Genomic DNA, 18,419 nt, shown 5'->3' on the forward strand with positions numbered 1-18,419 from the left:
CCTTTGTTTTAGCTCAAAGTCAGTTCAGGTTCGCAATTCACTTCTCTCCAATGACCATTCCGTATCATTTCTTAAAAAATGGCAGCTTTTCTTGAAAATTCAGTCGGAAAGGTCAGTTGAGTCAATATCATTGTCAGTTCATTTGAGTTCTAAAACTCTAAAACCTAGCTCAATCCAGTTCATCCAGCTCAAACCCTAATTTTCAGTGTCACTCTAGCTTGGCAGAGCTCGAAAATCATTTCTTCAACCATTTTTGCAGATTTTGTCAATTTTAACACTTTTTGAACTGATACAAGTGTCAATCGGGGTCTGACATCCAAAATTCTTCATTCAGGGTCTGCATTTCGCATGTCATTTCTCATCATTTTATATCATTTCTCAGCATTTCATAACATTTCATTACATTTCATTCCATTTTCGAAGTCCAGAACTCCAGTTTTATAAATTTCAATCCAGATTGAGTTTTAAAAGTTTTCAGAAATCAATTTCAAACCTTGGGTTTCCAAAATTGACATTTTTACCCCCGGGAGTCTAAATTTGGAAATATTTTCTCAAGAAAAATAATATGGATTTATTTCAAACTCAAAATTTTCAAATTCTACACTGGATTCGCTTCGCAACGAGCTATTAAACTTCAAAATTTAAGCTCGTTTCAAAAACTGCCAAAAATAGCTCGTTTCGTTTGGAAATATTTTCTCGAGAAAAACAATCTGGATTTCTTTCAAAATCAAATTTTCAAATTCTACACTGGATTTGCTTCGCAACGGGGTATTGAACTTCAAAATCCGAGCTCGTTTCAAAAACTGCCAAAAATAGCTCGTTTCGTTTGGAAACTTTCTGAAAAGACTATTTTACCCCTCTGATCGTCAAAATGAATTTCAAAATCAAAATTTGGACCCGCTCTGAGATGGCCCATCCATTTGCATTCTCTTGTTTTAATTTATATAAAAAAAATTATCTTTTTCTTTATTTTTTTGGTTTGTTTTATTTATTTATTTTAATTTTTTTTTAAATTATTTTATTCTTCCTAAGGTGGGACCCGCAAGGGGGTCACCCAAACCTCCAGCCCATTTCCTTTCTTTCTTCCTCTATTTTCTTTTTTTATATTTTTTTTTATTTTCTTTTCTTCTTTATTTCTTTTCTTTCTTTCTTTTTTCCTTTTTCTTTCTTTCTTTCTTTCCTCTCCCTCCATTCACGTATAGTCTTTCCAGCCCCTCCTTCTTCTCCTTTCCCTCCTTTCCTTTCCTTTTCCTTCTTCCCCTCTTCTTTCCTTTTCTTTCCCTTCCTTCTTTCCCCTTTCTTCCCTACTTCCTTTCCATCTTTTTCAAAGCAAAAGCTGCAGCCATAGCCATTCACTTATGGCTCATTAGATAACAATGGAAACTTAGGTTTTGATGAAAATCAAAACCTAAGTTCAATACAAAGAGAAAAAAAAAAAGAAAGAGAACGAGGCCCATCTTCTAACCTCACGCCTCTTTCTCTCTCTCACTCTCTCTCTCCCTTGGTTCCTATCATACACAGCCACCATTATACACTTGCAGCAGCCTCCAGCTCCTCCAGCCACCCCTTTTGGAAGCAGCTACAGCCGGTGCCACCTCTTCCAAAGGCTTCCACTACCTCCAGCCGGTTCACAAGCTAGTGTAGCAGCTCCAGCAGCAACCCTTCCTCCCATCTTTAGATATCTACAACAAGGCACAGCCTTGCTTCAGCAAAAACAAAAGCCTACCTTCATTGCAGCCCTTGCAGCACAACCATCCCCAACCTCTAGTCGGTTCCAACTCCACCACAGCAACTCTCCTCTTGGCTGCAACTTCCAGCCATTGATGCCACCACCAAGCTCCACCTCCAGCAAGCTTCAACATCTACTAACGTCAAGGCAGCCTCCTTCAGCCCATTGATCCTGCAGCTCCATCATCAAACGCCACCTTGGCCCAGCCACCTTAAGACCCATCTTCCTTCCATTCTCCAAGAGGATTCACGCTCAGCCATTAGCCCTCTCTCATTAAGCTGATTTGATGATTAAAAACTTAGGACTTGATTTTTATCAAGCCCTAAGTCATTTACACAAGAGCATTCATGTAGCCACCGCTACTTTAGCCAAGACAACCACGGCAAGGTCCAGCCCAACAATCTCCAAGGTGACGGCTGGCAGCAGCTCATTAGCACCCACTTTGATGCCTTCCTTCAGACGGCCTTCCATTGCAACTATCATTGCTCCCGGTGTATACAGACCTTCCCAGGCTCTTTCCCCTTCGGTCAATCCCAACAAACACCAAGGAAACTCCCTCTAGCCTTTGCTTCAACCGATCCAAGGTAACAACCTATTTTTTTGCTTACACTCTACATAATTTTTGTCAATGCATGATGAGTAGGTTTGATCATTGCCTATTGAGATGAGGGATTTAGCATAAAGTTCATTCAAAACTCAGATTTGAGATCATACTTTTCTAAGTTTAAATCATAGAAAATAGCAGATGTTTTTGTTTCATATGTGTAGGCTATATGAACGAGGTGATTAATCCAATTCGATGGGTTAAGTCTCCCCTTTCAAATAGCCAAAATCAATGAAGTGCTTCATGCCTCCCTAATATTTATTTTTTTTTATTTTTTTATTTTTATTTTTATGTTTTACCATCATCATATAGAGTTGATGTTTTTTTTTTCACATTTAATGTTGCATTTAGTTTTATTTCTTAGTTTAATAGTTGTTTAGTTTAATTCTATTAATAGTTGATACTTAGTTCATAGGTTTTATACTCATACGCATAGTTCAGTCAATATTTCATGCATGAATTTTCTTTCAAAAATCCTAGAAATTTTATGATGGTTTCACATGTTTATTATTGTTTTCCTGCCGAAAATTTGGTTTAATTTGGGTTTCGGAACCCTCTCAAACAAATCAAGTCCCAAACTGGGATTTCCGATTTCCAGAACTTCTAATTTCTGCTTTAGCAGACAAGAACCTCCGGCACCACCATTGTGGGAGATTCGGATCATCCTCAAAACATTACAGTGGATTTATAACTGAATATACTAATGATATGGAAATTTTGAGGTTTTTCCAATTAGTTTTGACCTCTGTAAAAAATCGGTGTTCTCAGACCCCTGGGAAAATCTTGATTTTCTTTTGTCAGGGTATAGACAGACCCTAATACACCGAGTCCATACAATCTGTAATCCGTCTGCAAAAACTTTCAACATAAAAGTTTTTTCTAACATAATTTTCTGTTATTTCCCAAAATTTGGGAATTTTTGGATCTGTTTCATTATTTTTCCCGGATTTTCTCTTTCTGTCTAACAGATTCCAATGTCCAGAAATTCCAGAGATTTAGGTCTCTGATAATAGTGTGGCCTTTTCCAAACCGTAACTCGAATCCCAATGGTGTCAAAATATCAAATCTTCCTCTGTTTGTCAGGAACATGCTCCCACAATTTCAGCCATTTTACCATCTGTCTTCCATTTTTCCCACATTTTATACCGAAACCTGTCTGTTTCCTTCATTTACTAGAGTCGCCGGATTCCGATCTGACTTGCCGGAGTGGTACAGCTCCGACCATAGGTCAAAACCAGAAAGTGTAAAAGGAAAAAATCCTTGCCTTACTGTCTTATGTCACCCCATAAAATTTGGGAAATTTTTATGGAAATTTGATATCCTAAATTTACTTTAGAATCAACATTTTAGGCAAAAATCACAAAATTTAGGGTTTTTATTTGAATTTCCATATTTAAAAATACAAAAACATTAGATTTTCGAGGTCTATTCTATTTTTAGGGTTATTTTAGGTGTCCATGCCAAATTTGGATTAATTCTAAGTTCATTTGCTCCATGTGTTAGTTTATCTTTAAATTCAGAAGCGAAAATCAGGCGAAAATCAGGTTAAATTTGATATTTATGATATTTTCGCCATTTTAGGGTTTTTATCATGTACATAAGCATGTAGAATCATATTAGGGCTAATTTTAATGTCATTTGAATTTCATATTTTTCAATTTTGCAAAATTTATTTCAGAAAACCCTGGTTTCAAGGCCATAGTCTTGTTATCGAGGGTATTTTGATCATTTTGACCTAAATTTCGAAATTTCAATTTCTAATTCTCTAAAATTTCATGCATATCATCATATTTTATCATATTATGTTTGATTTATTTCATTTGATTTTCAAATTTCCAAAATTTACAAAAATTCTTTCAGAAAACCCTGATTTCAAGGTCATCAGGGGTATTTTGGTCATTTTGACCCCAATTTCGAATTTTCAAGTTTATTTTTGAAATTTATTCATTATTTATCATGTTTATATCAAAGGGGGTATGAATCTGGGTTTATATCTGAATAATATCCGATAATTTTTCATATTTTCGGATAAATTCAGAAAAACCTACATTTTTGTGCTAACTTTATTTTCCAGTTTTGCAGGAATATTCAAGAAGAAGACTTAGCCATTTTATTTCTTTTATTTTATTTCAATGTAAAAATCAATGTAATATTTGGAATAAGAGTTACATTTCTGCTTAGAATAGGGTTGCATTGCATATAGTTTAATTTCTGCAAAATTTTAATATGTGATGTATGATTTATGCACATTATTTCAAATTCACTATGGTTTACACGAATGGCACGTGCACAAGCTTTTATGGAGTTTATAAACTCGGTGGGATTCGTATTTATGGCCATAGTCAGAATACGAAGAAAACCAAGATTTATGATCTTCGTATTAGCCACATTCAGCCTACACACTTAGGCTAACTTCAAAATGCACTGCATTTTTTAAAGTTTTAAAAGGATTTCCCAATTCCTCAATGAAATTCCCTTTTCAAATTCATATTCATTCATTCATATCATTCAAATTGCATTATTCTCAAATTCATTTTCCAATTTCAATTTCAAAAAATTCAGCTTTCTCAAGAATTCCCAAGTCTTTCTCAAGATCTGATTTTCTCAAAATCCTGAGTTTTCAAAAGAGATTTCAAAGCATTTCCCAAGTTCAAACCAAGATTTTCCAATGTTTTAAAATTCTCAAATTTCAAAATCCCAAGTTTTCAAAAATCGATTTTCTCAGATTTCCTATTTTCCTGAGAATTCATTCTCCTTTTCAGAAATCCTTTTCCAATGAATTTTCTGATTTTCCCAGCATTTCTCAAATCCATTTTCTCATAAAATCAATTCCAAGTTTCCAATCTCAAAACCAATTTCCTCAGATTTTTAAGCTTTCCTGAGAAATCACTTTCCAATGCAAATTTCTAATTTTCAATGAACTTCAATGATTTTCCCAAGAATCCCAATTTCAAGTACTTTTCCAATCATTTTTCCAGCATATTTCAATTTTCCAAAGCAAACATCATGTTTCTCAAACTTGCATTATTTTCAAAATTTCATAGCACAAGCCTGATTCTTTGTGCATTCTAGGAAAAATAGAGCATAATTTAGATATTTGAGTCGAGTTAAAGCACATAATTGGTCCTTGGTTCAATTACCCCTGGTAAAGGCGCCAGGAACGGTTGAACCTCGTACCGACAGACGGATCCCATTCCACGGAATTTTCCCGCAAATTGTCAAAACGGAGGCGAGTAATTTTTAAAACCATTTTCAAAACTTTGATCGAGTTTGACTCGCGAAATTCGTTTCTCTCTCGCAAGGGAGGAAAAAAATTTTGCGATGATAACAGTAGGAATCACGGTTCCATTTAGCATATGCAACAAGCCCTTTCAACCCCTGATTTACCCCAGTGGACGAGTAAGGTCTCGTGAGGGTTTGCAGAGATGCTACCCACAAACATCTGTGTCAAGTATGCATAAGAATTTTAAAACACAAAGCATTAGGCAGTTAAGGAGTTTGTTTCCACAAATATTTCATGCCATTGCATCATCAAAACATGATTAGAGTCATCTACTTGCCACCACAGAATAAAATATTTTCTTTCACTTTTCTAAATAGCATAATCATTTATGTTTCGTCCTTAGAAATTCAAATACATACATATCATTATTTACTTATCCTCACTCAGATGTGTTCTGCACAGGTTTTCTCAATATTTGCTTTTAAGCAATGAACTTTTCTCTTTTACGCTCTTTTCTCTTTCTTGATTTTCAATTTTCCACATTTTTCAATCAAATTTTTTTCTGAGCACTATACCCAATTTCCAGTTTTTGTGACCCGTGTAGCGAGCTTTGGGTCAGTGACTCCCAGGCCAGACGACCTTAGGGCACCAGATACAAAGTATCCCTCAGACTTAATTGCTCGAGTCACTAGACCTTCAATTTTCTATAGTTTACGTATAGTCTACTTCTCTGTCATGTGCAATGTCAATATCTATTAGGCTCTCTATAAAATCCATGTAACGAGCTTTCGGGCCGATGACTCCGAAACCAGATGGCTTTAGGGCACCAGATGTAAACACCCCTCAGGCTCTACTTGCTCGAACAAAATAGGCCATAGATATCAACGTAGACAAAGAATTGACTTCCTTCGTTATCCTTTTCAACATGGACTCAAACATTTCAACTTGTGTCTAAACCCAGCTACTAGGGAGTACGAAGATGTCAAACAACTAAACGTATGCTCGTTTCACTTTTTGAGCTCTTTTGCAACGTTGTTCATTTGCTTAGTTTTCAAAAATAAAACTGTGCATATTCATACTTGTGATTCAAAATAAACTCTAACATGCATCCATAATCATTTCTTTGAAATCCACATAAACAACCATGGTTTTCTAGATTCGTGTTAGAAAAAGTTTTTCGTGGGGCTTAAAAATTCTCTAAAAATATTAGATGTTGCAAAGCAGTCATATAAGTTCAAACTCGTTCCCTAAAAGCCTAATTTTAATGAGTTGACATAAAAAATGCAAGTATAAAGACATGAAAAGTTTAGGTGTGCAAACTACACCCTCCCCCATGCTTGAATGACACTGTCCTCAGTGACACTCCCCCATGCTTGTATGAAACTAAGAGGTTGTACTTGAGAACAAAATAATTGGGAGAAAAGAGCAGAAGTCACCTGAGATGACATGAATGCATGTCCTACGATTACACAAGAATGCATACCTGATCTAACAAAACACTCATGAGATACAAGAAAGCAAAGCAAAATGACGAAAAACCATCTATGATATTTACTAGATCCTACTAAAAATACAACATACAAACTTGTGCTCCCCCTCATGCATCCACGAGGTTAATAGCCTCAATGTCTTGCTGCACCACCATATCAGAAATGTAGGGCTTCAGTCGCTGCCCATTAACTTTGAAAATGCTACCCGTTCGAGGGTACAAAAGATCTATCGCTCCATGTGGAAAAACTCTATGGACTATGAACGGTCCATCCCATCTGGACTTCAGCTTCCCTGGAAAAAGATGGAGACGTGAATGATAAAGCCACACCTTTTGACCAGGCTCGAACTGCTTCCTCACAATATGTTGATCATGGAAATGCTTGGTTCGAGCCTTGTATATTTTGGCACTCTCGTAGGCTTCATTGCGCAACTCCTCAAGCTCACTCAACTGCAACTTCCTCTCAGCGCCAGCTTGGGCCATATCAAAATTGAACTTCTTGATAGCCCAATATGCCCTATGCTCCAATTCAACAGGAAGGTGGCATGGTTTCCCAAAAACCAATCGGTATGGGGACATGCCAATCAGAGTCTTGAAAGCAGTCCTATAGGCCCAAAGGGCATCATCAAGGCGCTGAGACCAGTCCATGCGGTCTGGCCGGACTGTTTTTTCAAGAATCTGCTTGATCTCCCTATTGAAGACCTCGACTTGGCCACTAGTCTGTGGGTGGTACGGTGTGGCAATCCGATGATGTACCGAGTATTTCCTAAGTAAGGAAGCTACTTGTACATTACGAAAGTGCGTACCACCATCACTAATGATCGCTCTAGGGACTCCGAACCAACTAAAAATGTTGTGCTTGATAAATCGAAGCACCTCCTTATGATCATTGGTTCGGGTGGCCACGACCTCGACCCATTTTGAGACATAATCAACCGCAACTAGAATATAAATAAATCCGAACGAAGGCGGGAAAGGACCCATAAAATCAATGCCCCACACATCAAAAATCTCAACAATCAAAATAGGAAGGAGGGGCATCATATCACGCTTGGCGATGCGTCCTGTCTGCTGACAGCGCAAGCACCTCCTACAAAAATCATGGGCATCTCTATGCAGTGTCGGCCACCAAAATCCTGACTGGAGGACCTTCGCGGCGGTCTTTCGACTAGAAAAATGGCCTCCACAAGCCAAGGAATGACAAAATGATAGAATGGAGTCATACTCCTCCTCAGAAACACACCTCCGAATCATCTGATCTGGGCATAATTGAAACAACTCTGGTTCCTCCCAAAAATAGTGCTTTACCTACGAGAAAAATTGATCTCTCTCATTGCGGTTCCAGTGCGCAGGGTACTCTCCAGTCACCAGAAAGTTGATGATATGTGCAAACCAAGGCAGATGCTTGACATGAAAGAGCTGCTCATCTGGAAATGAATCATCAATCTGCCCCTGATCAGTAGATGTCTCCATTGTCAGTCTGGATAAATGATCTGCTACAAGATTCTCACATCCCCTCTTATCTCGAATCTCGAGATCAAATTCTTGTAACAGAAGGATCCATCGAATGAGACGCGGTTTGGCATCCTTTTTACTCATTAAATATCGCAATGCTGCATGATCTGAGTAAATGATGACCTTGGAGCCTAACAAATATGAGCGGAACTTCTCGAGAGCAAAAACTACGGCTAGTAGTTCCTTCTCTGTGGTGGTATAGTGCATTTGTGCCTCAGAGAGGGTCCTACTAGCATAATAAATTACATGAGATCGTCGCTCAATCTTCTGACCGAGAATCGCTCCAACCGCGTAATCTGACGCGTCACACATAATCTCAAATGGCACGGACCACTCAGGAGATCGAAGAATAGGAGCAGTAGTCAGAGCCTCCTTCAGGGCCAAGAATGCCTTCAGACAGGCATCATCAAACACAAACGGCTGATCTTTTGTTAGCAGGTTGCACAACGGTCGAGAAATCTGGCTAAAGTCCTTAATGAACCTTCTATAAAAACCTGCGTGCCCTAGAAATGATCGCACCTGCCGCACAGAGGTTGGTGGGGCTAATTTTTCAATGGTCTCCACCTTGGCCTTATCAACCTCGATCCCTTTCTCAGACACAATATGTCCAAGAACAATCCCTTGTCTCACCATGAAATGACTCTTTTCCCAACTAAGAACCAGATTTGTCTCCCTACAACGCTGAAGCACACACGATAACTTTTGGAGACAATCGTCAAATGAAGAGCCATAGACCGAGAAATCGTCCATGAAGATCTCAAGGACATCATCCATCATGTGTGAGAAGATCGCCATCATGCACCGCTGAAATGTTGTCGGGGCATTGCAGAGCCCAAACTTCATTCTCCTATAAGCAAAAGTGCCATATGGACAGGTGAACGTCGTTTTCTCCTGGTCCTCGGGATGGTCGACCACCTGATTGTGTAACGCCCCGGATTTCCAAAACAAAGCTAAGTTAAAATTTTCATGAATTTCTTTTTTTTTTTTTCATTGCAGCGGAACTTAGAAAAGCTTTTAGCAGCGGAATAAGACGATAATGAGTCGTCAGTTTTAGAAAACTCCGAGCACGTTGCAGGTATGTGGCCAAGCAACTCATTGACCACCAAAGTGTTCCATTTTATCGAAAACATATGTTTATTACAACACTACTGCTTAGGAAAGCAGTGTAGGTTCAATAAAAAGGAAGCAGTACAACTCTGTCTAGAGAAACCCTGGAACTTGATGCCGCCTTGCTCCGCATATCGCCACGCAGGTTCAACACCTGAAATCCCCATTAAACGGGGTCAGAACCACTGATGGTCTGGTAAGTAGGCAAACACCTATCTATTTAACTCAAGTAAATGCATAGACCACTCAGGGTCGCAGTTCGTAATACGACGCTCAAGCCTCCATGACTTAGCGTGTATCGCACAAGCCTCATTAGGGCTATGAGTTGAACATCCACGCAAGTCGTCATGACTTCGCATAAGCCTATTCAGGGCTGTGAGTTAGAATAACCTCTCAAGTCTCTACGACTTAGCCTTGACTTCCTCAGAGTCACGAATGGATGTCTAGCTCAAGCCTTTATGCTTGGCACATCCGTATCCTACGAATCTAAGGACAGCTCTCCGAGCTTCACTTAGTCGTACGGATATCAATGGGGTTCTTTCCCAATCGGTCCAGTAGTATACCGACCATGACACCTTCACAAAGGTTATGCAGGACTGACTCAACAACGTCATCCACTCATACATTCAAAGTAGCGCTGTACCTAAGCTAATGCTTTGTTTCGATAATTGCACCTCCCCCTGGGCTTAGGGGACTCATATCTGGGCGACAACGCGACGATCTGGGGGTTGATTATTCTATGTATTTTAGATACCCCAGAGGCCTGTTGACCCCATCCCCCTAGTAGGACGGTACAGCATACCGGAAGAGATCCTTACTAGGTATCCGAATGCATTCTGCTACTGCAGTAGTTGGGTTCAATCCTTAGATATTTAAGGATAACCACGACCTCCATACCTCTGAGTGACGAAGGCCATCAATGAACTCTATCAGGTTCGTGTGAAATATATGTCACTCAAGGCTGCGCCATCACCGTCTTCCTCGGTGAGAAATTCTGAAAGGGGCCTGCCGGTCTTACAATTACTTGACGAACATTGCATGCCTATAGGGCAGCCTTTGAGAAGTATGTACCCGACCCCAATCAACCACACGGTTTTCACCGTGGAACAAAGGTTTTATTCATATGCATGCTTAACTCTGCTCTCAGCACTTCGGCCTTGACGAGCACTTCACCTCTTTCGGTGGAAACAACACACTCCGGCTCAGCGGCCCTTACGAGTCTGGTTGTCTGATAATTCTCAATGAGCATGCACATGACTCGATCTCTACGGATCGGCTACTCGGCGTATTTTTACGCAACGAGCTCAGGACCTCGTCAAGGCGCTACCACTACTTTGGCGCAACGGCTCTTACAAGTATGATGCCCTTGCAGGTGTCAGGGAGACGAGTCATTCTGACATCGTTCCAACAAAGGACATCATTGTGCCACTTAACTGGTTTTGGCAGCTCTTCTGCCAACCATTCTGTCAACACCTTCTCTGCTCTACCGGCAGTGGTGCGACGAACCTTTCTACATTGTAGAAGGCGTTTCATAACTGGGTAGCACTTCTGCTACGTTCTTTCTGAGCCATTCTTAGCTTCTTCAGGAATTTCAGCAGCACTTCCTCTCTTTTACGGAGAAAGCGTGCGTTTCTTTTATCCATTTCAGCGGCATCTCCCCTCTTTGGTGGGAAATCGCTACGCTTAACTCGGGAAATGGATGCGCACCGTTGTGCGTACTTTGCATCCATCAAGGTTACAGGAACCTTGGGCCATAGCTAGGCCATACGTAATTGATTTAGTCTTTACGTAAAGAGCATTTTGCCAAAAGGCGAAGCCTTTCCAATAGGGGCTTCATTCGTCAAGCAGTATCTTGTACGAGGAGCGGTAAGGGAATCGCATGGGCGATTTTGGAGTTGATCTCCGTTTGAACGCTCACTTACGCGCCATATATGTAATATAAGCAGAAGCCTGTGCTTTATACAGCGGCGGCGTAAAGAAATGCATATACTATTGTTCAGGGTGTGTAACTGAACGAAATATTCTACATATATAACAAAGCAGAAGCCTTGGCATCGTTCGACGCGACGGCGTAAGTAAAGACATTGCAGAAAGCAGGAGCCTTGGCATCGTTCGACGCGACGGCGTAAGTAAATGCATAATCGGAAGTGCAGTAATCGGAAGTACAGAAAGCAGGGAGCCTTGGCATCATACGACGCGACGGCAAAGGTAAATTACATGGCCTGTGCGATATAAGACGCGTCGGCAGTATCAGCAGATATACACCTAGATCTGTATCCAACGATAGTTACGAGGCGAGCGAGTGAACACCGAAGTGTCCTAGAGGGCTCAACCAAGAACTAGGGTGAGATACTATTTTGAAGAACGCATATACTGCGTATTCGAACATATATATCCGACGATAGTTACGAGGCGAGCGCGTGAACACCGAAGTGTCCTAGAGGGCTCAACCAAGAACTAAAGCAAGATACTACTTCAGAAAGTATATTCTATATACAAACAGTCAAATACTTGAGAGAGATGGATCAACGAAGCGAACTTACTTCAAATCGTGGAAGAAACGGCTCCGGGTTGCTTCTTTGGCTTCGAGCCTTCCTTCGAGAGGTCAGACTAAGTCAGATGAAGCTGACTTAGTTGAGAAAGAGGTAGAGTAGGTCAAGCTACTCAACCTAAGTGGTTTGAACCAAACAGGGTTCGATCCAAGTCAACTGGGTTCAGCAGGTTCGAACTCAGCTCAAGTAGGCTAAGTCTGGGTTCAGAAATCCAAACCGGAATCTGGACCAAAAAGGACTTTGACTTTGACTTTAAACCCAACTAGGTTCAAGTCAAGTCAACTGGGTTTGGACCAGGTCAAGTGGGTTCAGACCCAGGTCAGGTGGGTTAGGACCAGGTCAGGCAGGCTCAGGCTAAGTCAGGCAGGCTCAGACCAGGTCAGGTGGGCTCAGGTGGGCTAGGCTAGGTAGGGGAGGTTTAGGAGAGAGAGAGAGAAGGCAAGAGAGAGAGGGGGTCGATTTTTATGAGAAGAGAGAGAGTGGGGAGGGCTATTTATAGCCCAAGCCCACCTCCTCTTGGGTTTTCTCATGCCCAAACTACCCCCTTGGCTTCTTTTTAATTCCAAGAGGTTCCTTGGTGTGGGGCCCACTTGGATATTCCATGGGATATTTTTGTGGGTCCCACCAGATATTTTCTGAGGAATATTTCTGTGGGTCCCACCAATATTTCCGTGGGTCCCGCAAGAATTTCGGGTTTCCGGCGATTTTTTCCGAAAAATTCTGAGTACGCCATTTTCTTCGTATTGACGTAACTAAGAAAGTTGGCTCGTACGAATCTATTGATTTCGTTTAGTTAGGAAGTTATGGCTTCCCGAGTGTTTGAGCATATATTCGCGATTCGACGAATATCCTAAGTATAACTGGCTCGCAGGAATTGATTCGTTTCGCATTCTGAGAAGAAATGCTATTTTTACCGGTAAATGCCTCATGAATTTTATTAAGATATTTTCTGAAAAATTGCGGGTCTTACATCATTACCCCCTTAAAGGAATTTCGTCCGCGAAATTCAGTTAAGAGTACTAAGTGCGTAACTCGGGATATTTCTCCCATATGTTAGATTCATAATGTTATTCACTTAGTTCAACATCATATTTATTTCAATCATAACCTCATATCATGATTCTCGATCAATTGAGGTATGCTTCTCATATCTGAGTTCAAATTATGCTACAACCACGATAGTTTTGTTGAATCAATGTTCTTCCAACCGGCTATCAATATAGCCATCCTGTGTAACTATTTTGTACACACAGATCATTCTTCTAGAGATTAACCATATTGGAATAAGTCCCCTGTCAGACTACCTGGTATTGGAAACGTACCTCCTCACAGGTTCGCCTTCGTCAGACTTACCTGATATTGGATCAGTACACCCTCACAGAATCATACTAGCCAAGCTACTGGTTTTGGAACATATACACTCGCACGGAGCTTGTATACCCTCACAGGCTCACTCTGGCTAGATGATCTGATCTTGAATATGTAAAACCTCACAGGACTCTCTTCTTGGGAACAATTCCTCGATGGTTTATTTTATTAAGTAAGTTTTAACGTTCTAATTACGCAAACTTAATTTTTCAATCATGGGGTCTATAGCCATAAATTTTGGGCATAAGCACTTAAGATTTTTATTTGACAAATCCAAAATTACTTTACAGAGCAAGGATACATATCTATCCAGATGACCATACACAAGGTCATAAGCCACTTGTCTCAAGCATTCATTGGATCTTGTCTTTCAATTGCTTCCTACCCAATACAACTCTATCTATCAAGGTATTCAGATTCCTTGATACGATCATTATCCGTGAGTTGTTCGGCTGTCACCGCATAGACACGACCTGCCACAGGTTTCTGCTCTATCCTGGGTAGTGGCAGTCGTTGTTGTTGTATTTGTTGAGAGGGTCCTCCAGATCCCATATTTCTTCGTTGAAGATCTGAGGCCTTCTTGCGGCATTCTGTTACACGATGCCCTGGTTTGCCGCAATACAGGCAACCCTCTGTATCGCGAGGACAAACCCCTCCGGGGTGATCTGAGCTACACCTCGAGCATCGAAAATTAGACTGTCGGTAGGGCTGATTGGCTTCTACCATCTGTAATGGCCGCTCGGCCGGTGGAGTAAAGTTGTTCTCCTGAAAATCCCTCTTATAAAAAGTTGGTCGTGATTCTTGGCCACCGGGGAACGTCCTCTTGTTGTTCCCATTACTTGCTACCGGTCGCTTTACTACGACCCCTTTGCATCGCTCCCAGTCTGCACTAATCTTTGAAGCTGCTGCCACAGCGGCTTGAAATGTTTGGGGCATGCTAGTTATGACTCGAGATCGTAGCCGTTCCCGAAATCCATTGATATATTTATCGGCCCTCTCTTGGTCAGTATCGAATAACCGAGAGCAGTACCGCTCAAGGTTCTGAAACTTGGTAGTATAGTCGATAAGACTCATACCACCCTGCTCTAGTTCCAGAAACTCCATCTTTTTCTTATTTCTGGAGTGTAATGGAAAGTAATTATCCATGAAAGTCCTCCGAAAGTCAGTCCAAGGAATGACTTCGACTTGTGAGAACTGGATAAGTTTAGTGGTATCCCACCACTTCCGTGCATTATCTTTTAATCGATACGTGCCAAAGTTGGTCTTCTTCTCTTCTGGTACTCCCAGTACTGAGAAGGCACGTTCTGTCTCTTCGATCCAACTCTCCGCGAGCTCAGGATCGGCTCTGCCAATGAAAACTGGCGGGTCAAGCTTGAGGAACTTCTCATAAGTCACTCCTCCCAGGTGCTCGTTTCGTGGTGCGACTGGTTCTGGCCTCGTTTCACGGATGGCGGTAACCAGGTTGTTGAGTGTCTCCAACAGGAATCCTTGCGTATGAGACTCCTCGCTTGGTATGGTTCTCCTCGTCGTAGGAGCCATTTATCTATGCACACACAAGCACTTGTTTTTAGTTTCTCGATGTATATGAGGAAGTAAAAGCTTTATTTACTTAATATACATCACATTTACACAAGCATTGCCTTAAACAAAACGTCATGCCGCACTGGCAGACTTTAGGCAATGAGAAACTATATACATGAGTCTATTGACTCCAAAACATCACCAGTCTCTTTAAGACTTGGATTTCTTTGATGAAGACGAACTCCAAAAGGTCCATCTATTGCCACATGGCCTTGGTGCAGGCACTACTAGCCTTGGCTTGGGCGGCACTTCCGCACTGGCAAGCGAATACTGGGGATATATGAGAGACTCCAGTCCACTTTCCCAGTCAGCAAGATCAAGACTCTGGGAGTCTGGAATAATGATTGGCGAACAGAAAGAATCCCCTCTTTTGTTCCTGCCATTTAAGCTCGGCGTATGTGATGCCGGATGGTAGCTTGGCGAGTGATAGACTTCTGCAGGGAAGTTCAAATCAAAATCCCTCAGCCTTGGTAATTCATCAAAAGATGTTGGGGTATGGTTGCTCCCAACACTAGAGTGATGCGGTCCACTGACACGCGAAGTCTCATCCCTGAGACCCTTTGAAGCCCGCCGACCCATATCGGCGGTATATTTCCTTTGGCATTCGTTGGCGGAATGCCTATCTTCGCCACAATATTGGCAGTCTTGGACTTCATACGGGCATATCCACTCATCGTGCATGACCTTGCAGCGATAGCAATATCCACGCGAGTCATGAGTTGCCATCTATACAAAGATGCACCCAGATCAGAACAAAAGTATAAAAACATATACTTACAGTGCGATATCGGTACCATGACGGATCTTGAACCAGGTTTCTCAGACTCATGCTCTGATACCAATTCTGTAACGCCCCGGATTTCCAAAACAAAGCTAAGTTAAAATTTTCATGAATTTCTTTTTTTTTTTTTCATTGCAGCGGAACTTAGAAAAGCTTTTAGCAGCGGAATAAGACGATAATGAGTTGTCAGTTTTAGAAAACTCCGAGCACATTGCAGGTATGTGGCCAAGCAACTCATTGACCACCAAAGTGTTCCATTTTATCGAAAACATATGTTTATTACAACACTACTGCTTAGGAAAGCAGTGTAGGTTCAATAAAAAGGAAGCAGTACAACTCTGTCTAGAGAAACCCTGGAACTTGATGCCGCCTTGCTCCGCATATCGCCACGCAGGTTCAACACCTGAAATCCCCATTAAACGGGGTCAGAACCACTGATGGTCTGGTAAGTAGGCAAACACCTATCTATTTAACTCAAGTAAATGCATAGACCACTCAGGGTCGCAGTTCGTAATACGACGCTCAAGCCTCCATGACTTAGCGTGTATCGCACAAGCCTCATTAGGGCTATGAGTTGAACATCCACGCAAGTCGTCATGACTTCGCATAAGCCTATTCAGGGCTGTGAGTTAGAATAACCTCTCAAGTCTCTACGACTTAGCCTTGACTTCCTCAGAGTCACGAATGGATGTCTAGCTCAAGCCTTTATGCTTGGCACATCCGTATCCTACGAATCTAAGGACAGCTCTCCGAGCTTCACTTAGTCGTACGGATATCAATGGGGTTCTTTCCCAATCGGTCCAGTAGTATACCGACCATGACACCTTCACAAAGGTTATGCAGGACTGACTCAACAACGTCATCCACTCATACATTCAAAGTAGCGCTGTACCTAAGCTAATGCTTTGTTTCGATAATTGCACCTCCCCCTGGGCTTAGGGGACTCATATCTGGGCGACAACGCGACGATCTGGGGGTTGATTATTCTATGTATTTTAGATACCCCAGAGGCCTGTTGACCCCATCCCCCTAGTAGGACGGTACAGCATACCGGAAGAGATCCTTACTAGGTATCCGAATGCATTCTGCTACTGCAGTAGTTGGGTTCAATCCTTAGATATTTAAGGATAACCACGACCTCCATACCTCTGAGTGACGAAGGCCATCAATGAACTCTATCAGGTTCGGGTGAAATATATGTCACTCAAGGCTGCGCCATCACCGTCTTCCTCGGTGAGAAATTCTGAAAGGGGCCTGCCGGTCTTACAATTACTTGACGAACATTGCATGCCTATAGGGCAGCCTTTGAGAAGTATGTACCCGACCCCAATCAACCACACGGTTTTCACCGTGGAACAAAGGTTTTATTCATATGCATGCTTAACTCTGCTCTCAGCACTTCGGCCTTGACGAGCACTTCACCTCTTTCGGTGGAAACAACACACTCCGGCTCAGCGGCCCTTACGAGTCTGGTTGTCTGATAATTCTCAATGAGCATGCACATGACTCGATCTCTACGGATCGGCTACTCGGCGTATTTTTACGCAACGAGCTCAGGACCTCGTCAAGGCGCTACCACTACTTTGGCGCAACGGCTCTTACAAGTATGATGCCCTTGCAGGTGTCAGGGAGACGAGTCATTCTGACATCGTTCCAATAAAGGACATCATTGTGCCACTTAACTGGTTTTGGCAGCTCTTCTGCCAACCATTCTGTCAACACCTTCTCTGCTCTACCGGCAGTGGTGCGACGAACCTTTCTACATTGTAGAAGGCGTTTCATAACTGGGTAGCACTTCTGCTACGTTCTTTCTGAGCCATTCTTAGCTTCTTCAGGAATTTCAGCAGCACTTCCTCTCTTTTACGGAGAAAGCGTGCGTTTCTTTTATCCATTTCAGCGGCATCTCCCCTCTTTGGTGGGAAATCGCTACGCTTAACTCGGGAAATGGATGCGCACCGTTGTGCGTACTTTGCATCCATCAAGGTTACAGGAACCTTGGGCCATAGCTAGGCCATACGTAATTGATTTAGTCTTTACGTAAAGAGCATTTTGCCAAAAGGCGAAGCCTTTCCAATAGGGGCTTCATTCGTCAAGCAGTATCTTGTACGAGGAGCGGTAAGGGAATCGCATGGGCGATTTTGGAGTTGATCTCCGTTTGAACGCTCACTTACGCGCCATATATGTAATATAAGCAGAAGCCTGTGCTTTATACAGCGGCGGCGTAAAGAAATGCATATACTATTGTTCAGGGTGTGTAACTGAACGAAATATTCTACATATATAACAAAGCAGAAGCCTTGGCATCGTTCGACGCGACGGCGTAATTAAAGACATTGCAGAAAGCAGGAGCCTTGGCATCGTTCGACGCGACGGCGTAAGTAAATGCATAATCGGAAGTGCAGTAATCGGAAGTACAGAAAGCAGGGAGCCTTGGCATCATACGACGTGACGGCAAAGGTAAATTACATGG

Source organism: Nuphar pumila, chromosome 6 (genome assembly GCF_984573655.1).
Source record: "Nuphar pumila chromosome 6, dmNupPumi1.hap1.1, whole genome shotgun sequence".
Lineage (NCBI taxonomy): Eukaryota > Viridiplantae > Streptophyta > Magnoliopsida > Nymphaeales > Nymphaeaceae > Nuphar > Nuphar pumila.